This window comes from Cupressus sempervirens, chromosome 3, assembly GCF_028749045.1.
Source record: "Cupressus sempervirens isolate cs-2001-9-10 chromosome 3, ASM2874904v1, whole genome shotgun sequence".
NCBI lineage: Eukaryota > Viridiplantae > Streptophyta > Pinopsida > Cupressales > Cupressaceae > Cupressus > Cupressus sempervirens.
Window position 1 is genome coordinate 161,553,630 of NC_143120.1, and position 17,751 is coordinate 161,571,380.

General features: G+C 33.7%; 1 pseudogene; it reads right to left on the reverse strand.

Annotated features, from left to right (window-relative positions):
• The window catches only part of LOC149565260 (nuclear poly(A) polymerase 4-like), a 119,823-nt pseudogene extending 102,374 nt beyond the window's left edge, over positions 1-17,449 (reverse strand).
• Between the last annotated feature and the right edge of the window lie 302 nt (positions 17,450-17,751).

A 17,751-nucleotide genomic window follows, 5' to 3' on the forward strand; every position in this document is an offset into this window, starting at 1 on the left:
CGAAATGCAAAATCATTGTATACTTAATACAAAACGAATTGTACACACTAACTAAAATGAACGTTTGTTAACTGACAAATATCTATTAAAAGAAGCAATCTCTGCGATTGCATGAAATGCCATTGTCAAATGCTTTTCCAGTGCAAGACTGAATGATTTCTTCAGTGAATTTTAACATGGCTGTCAAAAGATTTTGCATCAGATAAATTATCTCTTCAATTGCAGGGGCCATAATAGAATGTTTTTCAAATGGAAGTCTCAATAATTTCTCAACGAAGCCAGAATTATGGGCGCAGAGTAAATGTCCATTTTATTAGCTGGTCAAATAATTTGAACTGCAACACATCAAATCAAATTTTATGATTTAAGAAATTTTTTTAAAAATTCTGGAGTCTTCAAATCCTCAACAGCGTAAAATTCTATATAAACTCATGATAGCTCTATCTAAAGGGGACAAATTGGTCTTTGCATTTATCTTTTTTTTCTTATATTGTTGAAGGGATTTTCATACAATCTGACATTGTTAAACGTTTTTCTTATATTATTGAAGGGATTTTCAAAAGGTCTGACATTGTTAAACGTTTTTTTCTGATATTGTTAAAAGTTATTTCCCACCATCATAGTCATGGGTATGTGTCTGTCAAGGAAGAGAGATTATGACCCGCATGAATTCCATGGGAAGAATGATAACAAAAGTTTTCTAAATTTTTTGAAGTACAAATCAGGATCAAAATGTACTGTGGATCAAAAATCAAAATATAGTAATAAGATTGAGAGAAAGAATGTATGGGTGGACGAATTGCAAGGTAAATATGTGTATTATTCACTTTCTTTTGTGAATTATATATTTTTCTTTCACATTAGACTGGCTTTGAGATTGGTTAAATGTTTATTTTACAGGTTCGTCTAAGCTTACTAGTCCACCAAGGCCATTTCTGATAGATGAGGGAGCTTTTGGTTCTCCATTTTCAATTGGAAGAGGAAGAAAATCGGTGGATGAATTCAGTGAATTAGATCTTTGTGATGATATAACGTTGAAGCTTGAACCAAGCTCTGATTCATTTGAGTCATCAAGTTTTTCCTGTTCTGATCTTTTTGAATTGCAATCCCCTTGATGTTTAATTATTATTAAAAAAGATTACAGCAATTGATAACGGGATTATGTTATCGGCGTAATCCTAGATGATAAATTCTCACCTATAGTAATTTATATGCCGATAATCTTGAGCCCTTTGTCATTCATTAAACATATTCACTATTTTTGAATGGACAATTATCATGTTAATATTTTATATTTCTGAAAATTACATATTACTATGGTTTTATAATATTTGATTGATTGCTTTTTATAATCTATATAAGTAATTTGAATAATTATATAATAATTGGATAAAGTAATATGAAAAAGTATACTTTCTAATTATTCGAGGGAAGTTAAGGAAATTTATTTTTAAAAATTAATTTAAAATGATAAATGTTATTTGACATTCATAACTATTAAAAATTAAATTAATATATGTAATACAATTTGACAATCATAGCTATTAGCAAGTAGAAATAGAACAAAAATTATTTTCTAAAATCATGCTATTTGACATTAAGAAACTTTAAAAAATAAATTAAAATATAGAATGTCATTTGGTAATCATAATTATTAACAAATAGAAATAGAAAATAAAATTTTTATTATATATAAGAGGATCATAAAAAGATACAAAAGTCATATCAGTCTCAACTGAGAGTACAAAAGAGGAGGCCCGGCCTCACCAAAAAGAGATTACATCAGAATGTACAATAAAGTCAGAGTTCGAAGCAAGAAAGCGAAACAAGAACACTAGTGCAAGATATCATCATAGGTGTCAACCCAAGCAGTCCACCCCATAGATCCCTCCATCCACACAATATTCTTTTGCTCCTGGATTTGAGATAGCATGAAGATCTAGTCCTTTTTAGACTTGATGTTCTTTTTAATCTCCTGGTTGAGTTCCATGCAGGTCCTCCCGAACATCTGAAGATCATCCAGGTTCCTTCTCTACTTGTAACCATGCTTCAGCTCAAAAGTGGCAAAACCATCTTTTAGGAACCTCCTAAGCTTATCCTTCTCCATCATCATAGTAGTGTGAACCTACAATAAATATTTTGAAATGTGTGAGTTTTCAAAAAGACTCAGTAAGAACTCTAGGGTTATTTTGATACCTTTCCTTGTTCTTGCATTTCCAAATCTGCCAAAGAATATTGGAAGATTGAATATTCCAAAAGAGGTTAGAATTATTTTTAATACCATTAATGTTCCCTATGATAATTTCAAGAATATTCACATGTAACGGGTAAGTGATACCAAACATATTCCAAATTTCTTTAGCAAAAATGCGATGAGAAAGAATGTGTCTACCAGATTCTGGAAGTCTACAGAGGCTACAAAAGTCATTCATAGAAGTATCCTTTCCAATAGGAAGTCTATCAAGAATAGCCAACCATTTAAAACATTTAATTTTTGGTTCAATGGTACCTTTCCAAAGAATATCAAAAAAATTCTTCCAATTGTTGTTATCAAGGGTGGAATACCAAACAGAATTAACATGATCAATGATGGTCTCATTGTATCCAATAATATTGTATATATTTTTGGCCTTGATTTTGGATATAATGAAGTCCATCAGGCCATTTACATTTCAAGTATCTATGAGAATCGACATGACAAGTACTAGGCAGGCCCTTAGTAGCTTTAAGAGTCATATTATAAGTCTTATTCTAAGAGACCAAGATATCAAATATGCTTCTAAGATCCTCCTAGCTAATAATCTTGTCTCGATCAAAGAGATCAATCAATTGAGATATGCCCAAATTAGACCAGTGCCAAGCAGAGCAACCTTGGGAGAGGGCAAGGGGTTTGTCAAACAAATGTCAAATAGATCTTTATCCATAAAGATGCTTAACATCATAGAAATCCTTGAAGGTTAATATGCTCCTTGACATGATCCCATGCTTTCCATATGGATCTAAAAACAACAGAACATTGAACCACAATAGGAAAGTCACTAAAAGGAAGATTTTTTCATTTTTTAGCATTTATTGGGAAGTTCCTTTCTATGTTATGTCTAACAAGGATCTTCCATGGGTCACTACCATCCATAGAGAGAAAGATCCATTTGGTGGCAAGGGTAGTCCCTTGCAGTTTAAGATCCTTCAATCCCAAGCCCCCAAGGAGTTTATCAATACGACACCAATCTCATTTAACAGTGTGCATCTTTTCATTTCCTTTACCATCAAACCATAGAAAATTCTTAACAGCTCTTTGAATTTCCAAAATTTGGTAATTACTAAACATCTAGGCAGAAGAAGAATAAATATTATAGGAGGAAATAATTTTTTGACAAACTTGAACCCTATCGACAAGAGACAAGGATCTATTATGTCATTTATCCAATTTCTTGGAAATCTTGACCTTAACCCAACACCACATATCCTTGAGGGAGGGTTCAAAAGAAAAAGGGATGCCAAGATATCTAACAATCTTATAAGGGACACCCCATTGAAAGTTGAAATGTTTAAACCACTTAGGGGGCTAATCCTCCCTGCCAAGACAAATGGACTTGGTTTGAGATAATCGAGCACCAGAGATAGTGCAAAAGACTTTAAGCTTAGTTTGTAAAGCCTCAAAACTATCAGCATTGGATTCAAATAAAATGGTAGTATCATCAAAAATTGGAAGTTGATAAGCTCATCATTATTAGGGAGGGAAATACCTTTAACAATAGGGGACAAAGAGTTATCCCTAAGGATGTAGTATAGAGCTTTTGAGGCTATGACAAAAAGGGCAAGTGCTTAAGGACAACCTTGTCTAATGGATCTATCAAGGGGGAAGGGGTCAAAGAGGGAGACATTAACATCAACCTGGGAAAGGATGTCATTAAGCAACATACAAACCGTATTGCAAAAGATACTAGGGAAACCAAAAGCCTTAAGCATCATGGAGATAAATTTCCATTGCACTCTATCATAAGCTTTTTCAAAATCCAGGAGGAACCTGGTAGAATTCTATTGAGAGTGATTAGCCCAATTTATGGCTTCCCAACTAGTCATCATATTCTCAAGAATGTATCTACCCTTAATGAAGGTAGTCTGGGTCGTACAAATAAAATTAGGCAAGATATCCACAAGCCTCAAAGCAAGAATATTAGCAAGAATTTTTTAAGAAATATTGAGGAGAGTGATAGGTCTCCAATTTTTAATGAGCACTTTTTCCCCGTCCTTGGTAATAAGCTTAATGATGCCTCTATTGATAGTAGCCCCCAATGAGCCACTGGTAAGGGCTTCTGCGTAGATGTCTTGCAAATCTTGCATATCCAAGGGCAGTAGCCTCCTCTGAATCCTCAGAGGTGAAGAGGCTTTTGTAGTAATGAGAAAAATCTTTTTTGATGATGTCTGGGTCAGTAATATCTTGGTTATCCACAAAAATTCTTTCAATAGTTTCATTTGACTGTTTGTGTTTTATAAGATTAAACAAAAATTTAGAGCCACGGTCACCAAATTGAAGCCAATGAGCATGTGATCTAATCTTAGCTCCTCTGATCTTGACTTGTTGGTGCTTCTTCAAGGTTTTTCTCATAGAGATCACATGAGGGATAAGCTCCTCATTCGAGGGATACTCTTGGATGTTAGCTTCATCTCTCTGGAGGTCTGAGCAGAGGAGCTTTTCAGTGAATCTATAATTTTTGGCTCTTTTTTGACCAATGGTTTTAAGTAAGTTCTTCCAAGAAAGCAAGTTCCTATTCTATTTTTCTACGTGGGAGCAAGTGGGAGAGTTGAAATTATTGATATGTCAGATGATGTGGATGGCTACTAGAACGTCTTTATCTTGGAGAATGCTAGTATTCAAGACAAACTTAGGATTAAGGCCTATAGTGTGCAAAGGGGCATTATAAAGGTCGACACAAACGGAAATGGGATGGTGGCTAGACAAGTTAGTGGAGATGACAAGGATATAATTTCCTTGATTACTAGGAAGGAAAGAGAAGAAATTTTTATTACCATAGAATCGATCTAATCTAGAATAAATTCTAGAAATTCCTTGTTGAAATTACACCAAGTATGCCATAACCCAGGATTAGTATCCTTATTACCAAATAAGGGGTCAAAAATTTGTTTGGAGTTCATCATCCTATTCTAGTGAAGTTTTTCTTGGTCCTTCCAAGAAAATGGGAGGCTCCTACATTTTTCTTTTCGGGATTCCATCATGTTGAAATCTCCACCAACAAACCATGGGATATTAGGGAGAGTTTCCAACCAATCCCAACAGTTCACTCTATCCCTAGCATCATTCAGGGCATAGATACAGCATATGCCAAATATACGATTGTTATAACTAATGGTGATCCAAATAGCTTTGTTACATGGAGAGAGACCATTGCTAGTTATATAGTTACCACATTTAGGGTTAATAAGTAATGCAATGCCTCCCTTGCCTCTAAGATGAGCAGTGTAAAATTTGAGTGCACCCTTCCATAAGTAATTAAGGTTGGAGTCAAGCATGAAACTGGAAGCTTTAATTTCTTTTAACATCAAAAAATCTATGACACTATAAGTATCAAGAAAACGCTTAATGGAAAACTTCCTATCCCAAGATTCAAGACCCCTGACATTCTAGGAGATGCAATTCATGAGGAAACATGAGAGTGGATAGGACACTAGTCTTTAGCCCTTTCAATTAGGAACATATTAGCAGGGGAAGATTCTCCATTCTTCTTACCAAAGGATTTTTTTTTTTTTGGAGCCTATATGGACCCCTCGCCATTTAGAAGTAGGGAGATCATTTTTATATCATCCTCATTATCAAAATTAATCAGGGATTGGGAGTCAACATCCATGGATTTTTAAGAGGGATGGGGATGGCCAAGGGATCTGAAGGGGACTTAGAGGTCAGGATAACCTCAAGCATACAATCATCACTTAATTCTTTAAAAACCTTAGGCGTGAATTTTCGAGAAGGTTTTGGGTTGATGCAATTGCTAGAGGGGTCGATGTTGGAAATAATCAAGGGAGGGGAATTGACTTTGAGATCCAGTGAAGTGTGGCTACATGAGTTGGAAGGGGTCAAATGTTTAGCTGGGTGGGGAGCTCAATCAAAGATGCTTTATCGGTCTTCATAACCTTTCTTCTTCAATTTTTTGTGACAGTCTAAAAGCCATCATCTAAGGTCATGTTGTCAATGGAGATAGAAATGGCCAAAAAAGAGATGGGGGCAAGAAAGCAGGGAAGGAAGGAGATTTGGAGTTCAAGTTGAGGAAGGGACTAGAGGGCACCTCAACCTAAGGGTCTTTAAGAGTAGCAGATTTTGATGAAGGATTAATCTCAATGATAGGGTTAGGGGGAGAGGTGGGTTTAACAAAGAATGGTTTTTTCTTAATGATAAGGAAATCTTTCCTTAGGTGCCCTTCTTTTCAACATTGAAAATAGGCATTTAATCCCCCAAGGATTTCAATAGGACAAGTGTAGTTTTCCTTTGGGATATCAATGCACAAGTTAGGCAGAATTTCCTTACTAGGATTCAATTATATTAGAACCCTAGCATCCATATGGGGTACAAATATAACCATGTCATCCATACAAATAACTTTATCTAGAGGTTCAAGTAATTGAGGAAGGAATCTCCATAAAAATGGAGGAACTTGTTTTACCAAAATCCATTGGGGCCCAAGAGGGCAAGAACTTCCTCATGAACGGCCTCGAGAGACCAAGCTAGGGCATGGAAGGAGGTCGAACCAATAGTCCAATATTACTTTGTTAAGAACTTTAGCCTGAGATTCATTATTAGCAAAGAAGATCAAAAATAATCCTTTTTGAACTTATCTACAAAAAGAGATATGAAATCCAAGCTTTAAATTCTTGAAGTTATGAAACCAATCGTCCAAAAAATTTCTAGGAGGACATTTATCAATTTCAATTGCAGAGAAAAAAATAGTAGTGTTTCTTAACCTATTTTTCTCTTTAAAAATTCCCTCAAGCATTTCAAAATTAGGAGGAATGGAGAAAGGAATTGGAGCTGCCTCAGAGTTCTTACCGGGAACGGAGGTGCCATGAGGAATAGACACACAAAACCTAGATTTCGCATCATTAGAAGATCTCGTGTTAGCAACCACCTTAGAGAAGGATTTTTGTTTACCAAGTTGAATAGGGTTGATTTTAGAGGCATCAAGATTGATGTTAGGGTCCTTAGCAATAATTGTGGGACGAATGGGGGGTACAGCCTCTATCGAGCGACAGAGGGATGAAGGAAAACCACTCATTTTAGAAGTATTAAAGGAGGGATTTGAAATGCCCAAAGCTATTACATCTTTGTTGCTAAAGACGCCCATTTGTTGCTCATTGTCCCAAGACCTCCTATCAGAAATTTCCACCTCAACAAATCACTCGAAAATGTTGTTGAAAAATTTGCTGAAAAAAATTCACTCCCCTTGAACTCATTCATCTATACTTTTTCAATATAAAATAAATTGATAACTGACATATTTAAAATATAAAACTAAAGTCAAATTAAATGACATTCACAAAAAATTTAAAATACAAACTTTGCCAAATGACATCCTCAAATATAAAATAGACAAAAATTAATATTAAATATTCGCAGTAGCATTTTGCTTTTTCAAAAAACAAATTTTAATTTATTTTAGAATTTACCATTTTTTTTTTTACTTTTTCTAGAAGTTAGAGAAGAATATAATAGTCACAAAAGTGTATATAGGTAGATTTAGTAGAAAAATAAAATAAGAAAAATAGATGTACCTCTTATTTTTCTAAATTATAATTAAAATATTTATATATTCTCTTTATATTTTTCTATTAGAAAATTATTATAAAAGCAAATATTATAAATATAGAAACATATTACTTTTCTAATGATAACAATTTCTTACTTTTTATTATTAGTCATAGTTAATGAGTTCTTTGAAAGTAATTAGAATTCCATGAATTTGAACAATAAATTCTAGAGAGAAACAATTCAATTTGGAATATACATTTAATATAAGTTCATCATTAAAGAAAGGGGTCATCAAATTTTTGAAAATATTAATTTATAATCTATTATTTATATATGTATGTATGTATGTATGTATGTATGTATGTATGTATGTATGTATGTATGTATGTATAATTATTATTTTTCAAATACAACTATGCTATATATTTTGAATTAATATTTAAATCACAACTTCACCCTTGATTGAAACTTCAACTCTAACAATAAATGTTCATGTTTCAAATCACAATATTACTCTAGATAAATTGAAACTTAGCCAAAAAAAATTTAGACTTGGCTCTAATACTAAATTAAGTTTAAATCTAAATTTAATTATAACTCCACCTCTAATAATAATATATTAATCATTATTTGACTAATATTATATATTATAATTCATGATTAATTATCTTTGAAAGAGAGAAAGAGAAGGCACATGATGGTAAGTTGAGGTAGGAATAGAGAGAGAGAGAGAGAGAGGATAAGAAGGGGGCATAGAGAGAGAGAGAGAGTGACAGAGTTTAAATGAAAGAGATATGGTGATTAGGGAGCATACATAGTGAGAGGTATTGGGATAGTAGAGGGATGGAAATATTAAGGGAGAGAGAGATGGGGGAAGGAACAAAAGAGGGAGGGAGAGGGAGAGAGATATTGCAAGGCACACACACGCACACGTGCATATGCACGCACACACGCGCACGCACACACACACACAGGGAGGGAGGAGAGAGAGAGAGAGAGAGAGAGAGAGAGAGAGAGAGAGAGAGAGAGAGAGAGAGAGAGAGAAATTGTTGTTTGATCTAGTGGGAGCCCCATATGGTAGCAATATTGCTACAGGATCAATCTCCAAGTGGGATATTGTTGTTTAGTGTGGAGCTTGATTAGTCCCCAAGTGGGAGATAGTCTGTGGTGACTAATCAAGGAAGTATTGTACACACTTTATAATTCTTTGAAAAAAAAATTAGGTCATGGCCAATGTTGTGGCTGACGTATGGCCGACATGTTGAAACTTTAAAGCGGCAAAAAAATACTTGTATAAAATGGCTTAGGGTTACGTATCTTTCCATAAGGTGTGATGTAACAATTGTTTCTTGCAGTGGTATTGAGCTATAAGGGATTATAGATTGTAATCAGGTTGTAATCACTGGATCATAATAATATTAGATTTGTTGGTTGGTGGACATAGCCCAGGGTTTGGGTGAACTACGTTAAATCTTGGTGTCTTGTGTTCTCTTCTATGTGATTTATTATTTCCTGATATTATTTATATTTGCATGTAATTTTTATTTATATCGGAGGTTAATCCTAACAAGTGGTATCAGAGTCATGTTCTTTTTTAGTTATCCTCTACAAGAAAGTCTTACGGTTGAGTGGGAGTCTCATAGTTGAGTGGGAGCAGTGTCAAATGGGGGTAAGTTGAAGGTTGACAAGTTTACTGGGTAGAACTTTCAGTTATGGAAGATGCAAATGGAAGACTATCTTTATCAGAAGGATTTATGGAAGCCATTTGAAGGAAAATCCAAGAATTGGGGAACTATGACAAATGAGGACTGGGGTCTTTTAGACAGAAAGGCACTTGGAAGCATTTGACTGTGCTTGGCACCATTAGTGACATTTAACATTACAAAAGTTACTTGACAACAAAAGAGTTGATAAAAACCCTAGCGACATTGTATGAAAAGCCCTGCACTTCAAATAAGGCATTTCTTATGAAGTGTTTATTTAATATGAAAATGGCAGAAGGTGGATATATTGTGAATTATTTAAATGAGTTTAATACTGTTACTAGTCATTTATCTTCTGTGGGTATTAATTTTGATGAAGAAATTCGGGCTCTCTTGATTTTATGTTCTTTGCTTGAAAGTTGGAATAGCTTGGTAATGGTTGCGAGTAATTCTATCTTTGGATCTAATATCCTAAAATATGATGATGTAATCAGTGTTATTTTGAGTGAGGAAACTCATAGGAAAACCTCAAGTGGGTCTGCATCAGGAAGTACTTTGAATGCACAAAGCAGAGGCAGAACAACTAAGAGAGGAAATAATTCCAAAAATTATGGGAAATCAAGAGGAAAGTAAATGGCGAAGAGGTCTCAATCTAGAGGACCAAGAGATTTTTGGTATTGTGGGAAACCAAGGCATAAGAAGAAAGATTGTTGAACTCAAAAGAAAAATGAAGGAGATAAACCCAAAGGGAATAAGGAGGCAAATGTGGTAAGTAACAAATCCAAAGAGGATGCTTTGCTTTTGTCTTTAGAAAGTGTTGATGATTCATGGGTTTAGATTCTGGTGCTTCATTTAATGCTACGTCTCATAGAGGTTATTTCATTGATTATGTCCAAGGGGATTTTGGGCTTGTTTATTTGGGGGATAATGAACCTTGTCAGATTGTTGGAAAGGGAAAAGTTAAGATTAAGCTACAGAATGGGAATCATTGCCTACTACATGACGTAAGACATGTTCCAAGTTTGGGTAGGAATTTAATTTCAGCAGGGCAACTCAGTGATGAGGGTTGTGTAGTTAATTTTAATGATAAAAATTGGAAGGTTTCAACAGGTTCCCTTGTAGTAAAAAAAGATGTGAAAGTAGGCACCTTATATCTTTGTATAGGTCGTATTGTTCCTTCTACTTTGATTATTTTAGAGAAAAATGAATGTTCAGGAATAGTTTTTTCTATTGAGCAGAGAGAAGAATTAGTTGTTGTAGATTATGATATAGTGTTGTGGCACAATAGACTTGGGCACATGAGTGAGAAAGGTATGAAATTACTTCATTCAAAGAAAGTTTTACTAGGTTTAAAATGTGTTAATATGGATTTTTGTGAAAGTTGTGTGTATGGAAAACAAAAGAGAATGAGTTTTGTGAAGAATGGGAAGGAAAAGAAAAATGAGAAATAAGAGCTTGTACATATAGATGTATGCGGACTAGCTTAGGTATCTTCCCTTGGTGGCTCTCATTATTATGTTACATTTATTCATGATGCAACTAGAAAAGTATGAATTTATATCATTAAACAAAAATCTGATGTATTTCAAACTTTTCAAAAATGGAAATGCTTGGTTGAAAATGAGACTGGTAAGAAATAAAAATATCTCTGATCTGAATGGTGGTGAGTATTGCAATCATGAATTTGAAGATTATTTCTCCACTAATGGTATTCATAAACAGAAACTTTTTCAAGGACTCCACAGGAAAATGGATTGGTTGAATGCATGAACAAGACAATAATGGAGCATGAAAGGAGCATGAGGTTACATGTTGGATTTCCCTTAAACATGTGGGTGGAGTCTATCAATACTATTATATATTTTATTAATAGAGGTCCCTCTACTCCTTTAGGTTGTGGTATTCCAGAGGAAGCATGGACTGGTAAGAAGGTAAGTTATTATTTTCTCAGAACCTTTGGTTGTGAAGCATTTGCACATGTTGATTCTGAAAATAGAACCAAATTGGAAGCTCAATCAAAGAAATGTATATTTGTTGGATATGGCATTGATAAATTTGTTTATAGGCTTTGAGATTTTGAAAATTGTAAAATTGTAAGAAGTGAGGATGTCATATTCAATGAGAAAGTGTTGTACAAAGATCTGTTGCAGTAACATGAGAAGAAAGAAGATGATTATGTAGTGTTGGATGATACTCCACAAGATGTTGTTCTAGCACTTCTTCATGATGTGCAACAACTGCAACAACAAATATCGCACACATTAGTGAATGTTAGATAGTCAACAAGGCTAAGTAGACCTTCAGAAAGATTTTCTCCCTCTTTGTATTCTATTTTACTTATTGATGTTGGTGAACCAAAATGTTATGATGAAGTTGTGTAGGTGGATACTAAGATTCAGTGGGAGTCTGCAATGGCAGACGAAATGGACTCCTTGTTGAAAAATAAGACTTGGGATTTATGCCAGTTGTCTGTAGGTAAACAAGATTTATAGAATAAATGGGTTTACAAGTTAAAAGAAGAGGATGGAAGTAAGAAAATATTTAAAATCAGGTTAGTTGTAAAAGGATTTGCATAGAAAAAGGGCATTGATTTTGATGGAATATTCTCTCATGTTGTTAAAATGACTTCTATCCGTATTGTTTTAAGTATTGTGGCTACTGAAGATTTTCATTTGGAGCAACTTGATCTTAAAAAATATTTCCTTCATGGTGATTTGGATGAAGAGATATATATGGCACAACCACAAGTATTTGAGGTTAGAGGTAAGGAGAACTTAGTTTGTAGATTGAAGAAAAGTTTATATGGCTTGAAGCAAGCACCTTGGTAATGGTATCTAGAATTTGACAATTTATACATGAGCATGGATATAGTAGGTGTCATTTAGATCATTGTTTTTATTTTAAGAGGTTGGATGATGATAGCTACATTATTTTTTGATGTTGATGATATGCTTGTAGCTAGGTCTAACATGGATCACATTAAGGGGTTGAAACGCCAATTAGCACATGCATTTTATATGAAGGATTTGGGGGCAACAAAATAAATCCTTGGTATGAAGATTTGTAGAGATAGGAAGAATAGAAAAGTTAATTTATCTTAGGCTGATTATATTGCAAGTGTTGTAATGTTCTCTTTGGAGAATGCTAAAGCTATCAGCACACTTTTGCCTGGCCATTTGAAGTTGACTAAGGAGATGTGTCCCAAGACACAAGAAGAGGAGGATAAGATGTCCAATGCACCTTATTCTTTAGTTGTAGGAAGCTTGATGTATTCTATGGTATGTAAAAGGCTAGATATTTTCCATGTAGTGGGAGTCGTTAGTAGGCATATGAATCATCCAGGAATTGAGCATTAGAATGCAGTCAAATGGATTCTCAAATATTTGAGAGGAACATCTAGTAAGTGTCTACATTTTGGGGGCTCTACTACTAATTTACAGGGATATGTTGACAGATTTGGCAAGGGATATTGATACCAATTGGAGTACTACATGTTATGTATTTACTATCGGTGGGCAGTTGTGAGTTGGGTTTCTCGATTGCAGAAGGTTAATGTTTTATCCACTACAAAGGCAAAGTATGTTGCTACTGAAAAGGCAGCCAAGGAGATGATATGGCTTCAGTTCTTCTTGAAAGAATTGGGACACCCTCAAAAGGATAATTATTTGTTTAGAGATAGTCAAAGTGTCATTCATCTTGCAAAGAATTCGGCTCTAAATTCAAAGACAAAACACATACAGTTATCGTAACATTTCATTCAGTCAATTTTGGATTATGGATAGTTAAAGCTAGACAAGATACATACAGATAACAATCTAGTGGATATGTTTACAAAGGTAGTGACAAGGGAGAAGCTAAACTCCTCTTCAGCTTTGGTTGGTCTTCTAGACTGAACAAAATAAAAGAACAAATGAGTCCAGGGTGGTTTGATCCAGTGGGAGCCTCATGTGGTAGCAGTATTGCTACAGAATCAGATAACAATCTAGTGGATATGTTTACAAAGGTAGTGACAAGGGAGAAGCTGAACTCCTCTTCAGCTTCGGTTGGTCTTCTAGACTGAACAAAATAAAAGAACAAATGAGTCCAGGGTGGTTTGATCCAGTGGGAGCCTCATGTGGTAGCAGTATTGCTACAGAATCAGTCTCTAAGTGGGAGATTATTGTTTAGTGTGGAGCCTGATCAATCCCCAAGAGGGAAATTGCTAGTTTGTGGTGACTGATCAAGGAAGTACTACACATACTTCATAATTCTTTGAACAAAAAATTATGTTGTGGCTGATGTATTGCTAACATATGGCCAACATGTTGTAACCCTAAAGTGGCAAAAAAATACTTGTATAAAAGGGCTTAGGGTTAGGTATCTTTTCATAAGGTGTGATGCAAAAACTGTTTCTTGCAATGGTATTGAGTTGTAAGGGATTATGGATTGAATCAGGTTGTAATCACTAGATTTTAATAATATTGGACTTGTTGTTTGGTGGACATAGCCCAGGGTTTGGGTGAACCACATTAAATCTTGGTGTCCTATGTTCTCTTCTATGTGATTTATTATTACCTTATATTGTTTATATTTTCTTGTAATTTTTATTTATGTATGAGGTTAATCCTAACATGTATAACCTTTCTGAAGAAACATGGTCCCCTACAAACTGAAGATGCTACCAACGGATTCTACAAAAAAACATATTACTCTGCAATTGGTTATCAAGTACCCCCTACATCAGCAAAACTACCAAAATTACCAAATGCACATGTATACTCACAAATGAGGATGAGGAAAGCTCTTATAATTTTATCAGACTTGTATTCTTGATGGAAACCTTACTCCATAAAAATGCATACCTCTAGTGTTTCTCCAAGAGGTCAAGAACTTTATTTAACCTTACCAACCCACAACTCTTTGGACACTACAACTATCTTTCTTAAAATAAGAAATAATAAAGAATACAGGTTTGATATACCTTTCCTAGTATGAAATGTGTTAGTCTAAATTTTGAAGTTTGAACAATATAATTAAGAACAAAATTACCATAGAAAATGTAGATGGTAGAGTTCTTGGAAGCTTAAAGCACCTTCTTTGTATCATACTAGTGAAGAAAGGTTGGTCCTGTATACAATCCAAAAAAATACATGTGTATACTAAGTTGTCTTTAATAATAAGTCCACAAAATTCAAATTCATAATGTTGGGTCTTGCCTTGCAATATGCTTTCTGACACATTCATATTTTGCTCTAGCTTGAGATACCAAATTTTTTTTAATTAATACTACCAAATGCTTGAAGAAAATAACCAAATGTATATGAATCCCAAGTGCAACAACCAAGACCATGCAAAAATAAAAGGAAAAAAAAATTAGGAACAAAACTTGATCCATATTACTTACCGAAAAATTCCTTACTCCCACACACAAAATATTAAAGAAAATAATAAATAAATAAAAATATCATAGTGGATTCTAATTATATATTGCACTAACAATAACATTATTAATGGTTCATCCCATATTTCATTCTATAAAGCTCCTTTAAAACTACTTATATATGAAACAAAATTTCTAAACATAATCTTTTTGAAATCAAGTTTGAAAAATGCTAGAAGGAACATTTTTTATTGGAAGACATCCACACTTAGTTCATTCTTTAAAAAAAGTCCTTTTACCACATGGTCATTTTTAACTATTTAATTTTAATAGCTCTAGCACCACATGGCACCATTGGAACTCCATTTTCTTTACCATGATTTCTTGAATCACCATTAGTAGTCCTCCTAAATGATACCTCCTCTATGTTGACTTGAGATAAATTATGATTGTCTAACCCAAAAGAAGATGTTGCACTAAATAAACTAGAACTTTCTTATTTCTCTCATTTCACTATATTGTTTTCACTAATGTGCTTTCGCTTATTTGAATTCATAGACATTATCTAGCCAAACTCTTGTATAGATTCACACTTAGAGCTTCCACTACTCCATATAGAAGATATAATTTTTGTCTCACATGTTACTCTTGAAGAATCATCAACAATGTTCCCATTGTTGCTTCTAGGATAATTCCTCTTGTTTGAATAAAATCTCTTACAGAATCATCACAAGAGTTTTTTCCTATACTTCCTGGAGAAGCCCTTAGTGTTTGATTTGAAACTCTTGTAGAATAATCAACAAAGATTCCATGATTACTTATGGGATAAGTCTTTTTTCTTGAATTTTTAACTTTTAAAGAACGATTTGGTACTGCCCCCTCCCTTGGGAAAAAATATGATGGAATCTTCATACGATGAATATGTGAAATAAAAATGTCCATTCCAAGTTTCCAAAGATGGTATGAGAATAATAAAAGATTAAATTGATCCACAATGTCTCAAATATAAAAAAATTGACCCTCTTAAAATTGGCACTCCTTGAGTTCATTGTAAATCATAAAAAATGCACATTGTTCTCCCTAGGTAGTTGTCTCGTAGTATCCATGAGGATAAGGGTATACCTATAGCATCCCAAGAGTGTCCCACTCAATCTAAAAGAGCATATTGTAAGAGTATGACTAAATTATTTCTACTTGGAAAAAGTAGTAAGCATAATAGAAAACATAAGTTTTTTTTTAAAAAACCCTTTAAAGTAAGTTGCCTTAAATAAGACTCAATATATCCCTTCCACATCCTCATATCATCTTGATTTAGATCCATAATGTCTATTTACAAATAGTTTTTGTATGACTCAAAGAAATGGTAAGGCTCAAAAAAGCAGTCGAGTTTGCTTTATTCAATGTAATCTCCTGCCAAAAATAGAATTATTAAAGAGAATTTCACAAGATATGAAACTAAAAGCTAAATAATAATAAATATTTCACAACTATGCCTCATAGATCTTATTCTCATTCTCAAAATGCTCTAGCATTACTAGAAGTGTGTTGTTGGTTATATAGTAGATGGATTTCATACAAGGATATGCTAGTGTGATTATAGGCATTAGATGGGTTTGATCTCAAGGATTTTTATGTGGATCCCATTCAACTATGCCTAGATCCCCTTCCTCTATCGAATGTAGCATTATTGGATTTAGCCAGTGGTACTAAATATATACATGAAAGAACCTTTCTACCAACATGTTGGGATTGCATTTTGATAGAGATGACAAACTTGAGCAACTTATAATGCCTAAATCACATCACCCAAAAAAAACATAACCTACCAAGTTCCCCTTTTGTTACAACCTTATAGAGTGATTTGAAGCTTTCTAAGAATATTTAAGTTATAGAGTTCGAATTACTAAACATGTTTAAATGAAGCAATAAAATAACTCACATTTGAGTATAAGCCTCACCTTTTGGCCCAAAGTTTCATACATTGTAGTATAGTATAAAAATGTTGAAAAATAAAACATTTAAAGGAATAAAATACAAGAACTAAAAAAAAATAGCATTATAGTATGCAACTCCTACAATGCATCACCTCAACATTTGGTATAAGTTGCACTATTTACATGCAACTCAACATCTATTTACTCAACACACTTTGCTCATCAACCTCATATAAAATTGATACTTGAGAAATATCCAAATCCTGTAGGTAAAGTACCATCTCAATAAATAATAAAATTTGTTAAACAACTTCATCAAGTATAAACAATGAATAGTTTACAAATTTAAGTCAAAAAAATAGTACTTTCCTGATAGAAGCTTGAAAATAGACAACATGCAAAGCACATTTGGCAATTTATTCTTGTAAAGGATTTGTGTTGCTCAAAGAGAGCTAAGAATACAAATTAACTTACATCTGGTATAACCTAAAGTGATATGCATGCAATCAACTTAGTCAGTTTGTTATAAAAGATGAACAAATATATGTAATTTCATAATATTATAAAAATGATCATAGATGTCACTATAATTAACATAATATAAAAGTAGGATTATCTTAAGATCTTTTCCAATAACTCATCTGCATCATGAAGTACAATGGGGGATCACAAAAAGCACCTCAAGCCTATCCATTAAGCCTAGGAGCATCGAATGATCCCCGCCATTTAGATTACGAGTCCTTCTTGGGTATCTACTACATGAATTGACCTTGTGCTACTTGTATTCCTTGTATGTACTATATCTTCCCTATATAATGGGACTGCTTCATGGTTGTAGGTCTTAAAGGAATCATTATAACCATTATACATTCCTATTACATTACTCAATATTATTAAGGCAATAGAATATCTAAATTATAAAATGGTAAAATACCAACAAAAGGTTCAATGATTTCTATATACATAAGATTTATATATAAAAATATTGAGGAATTC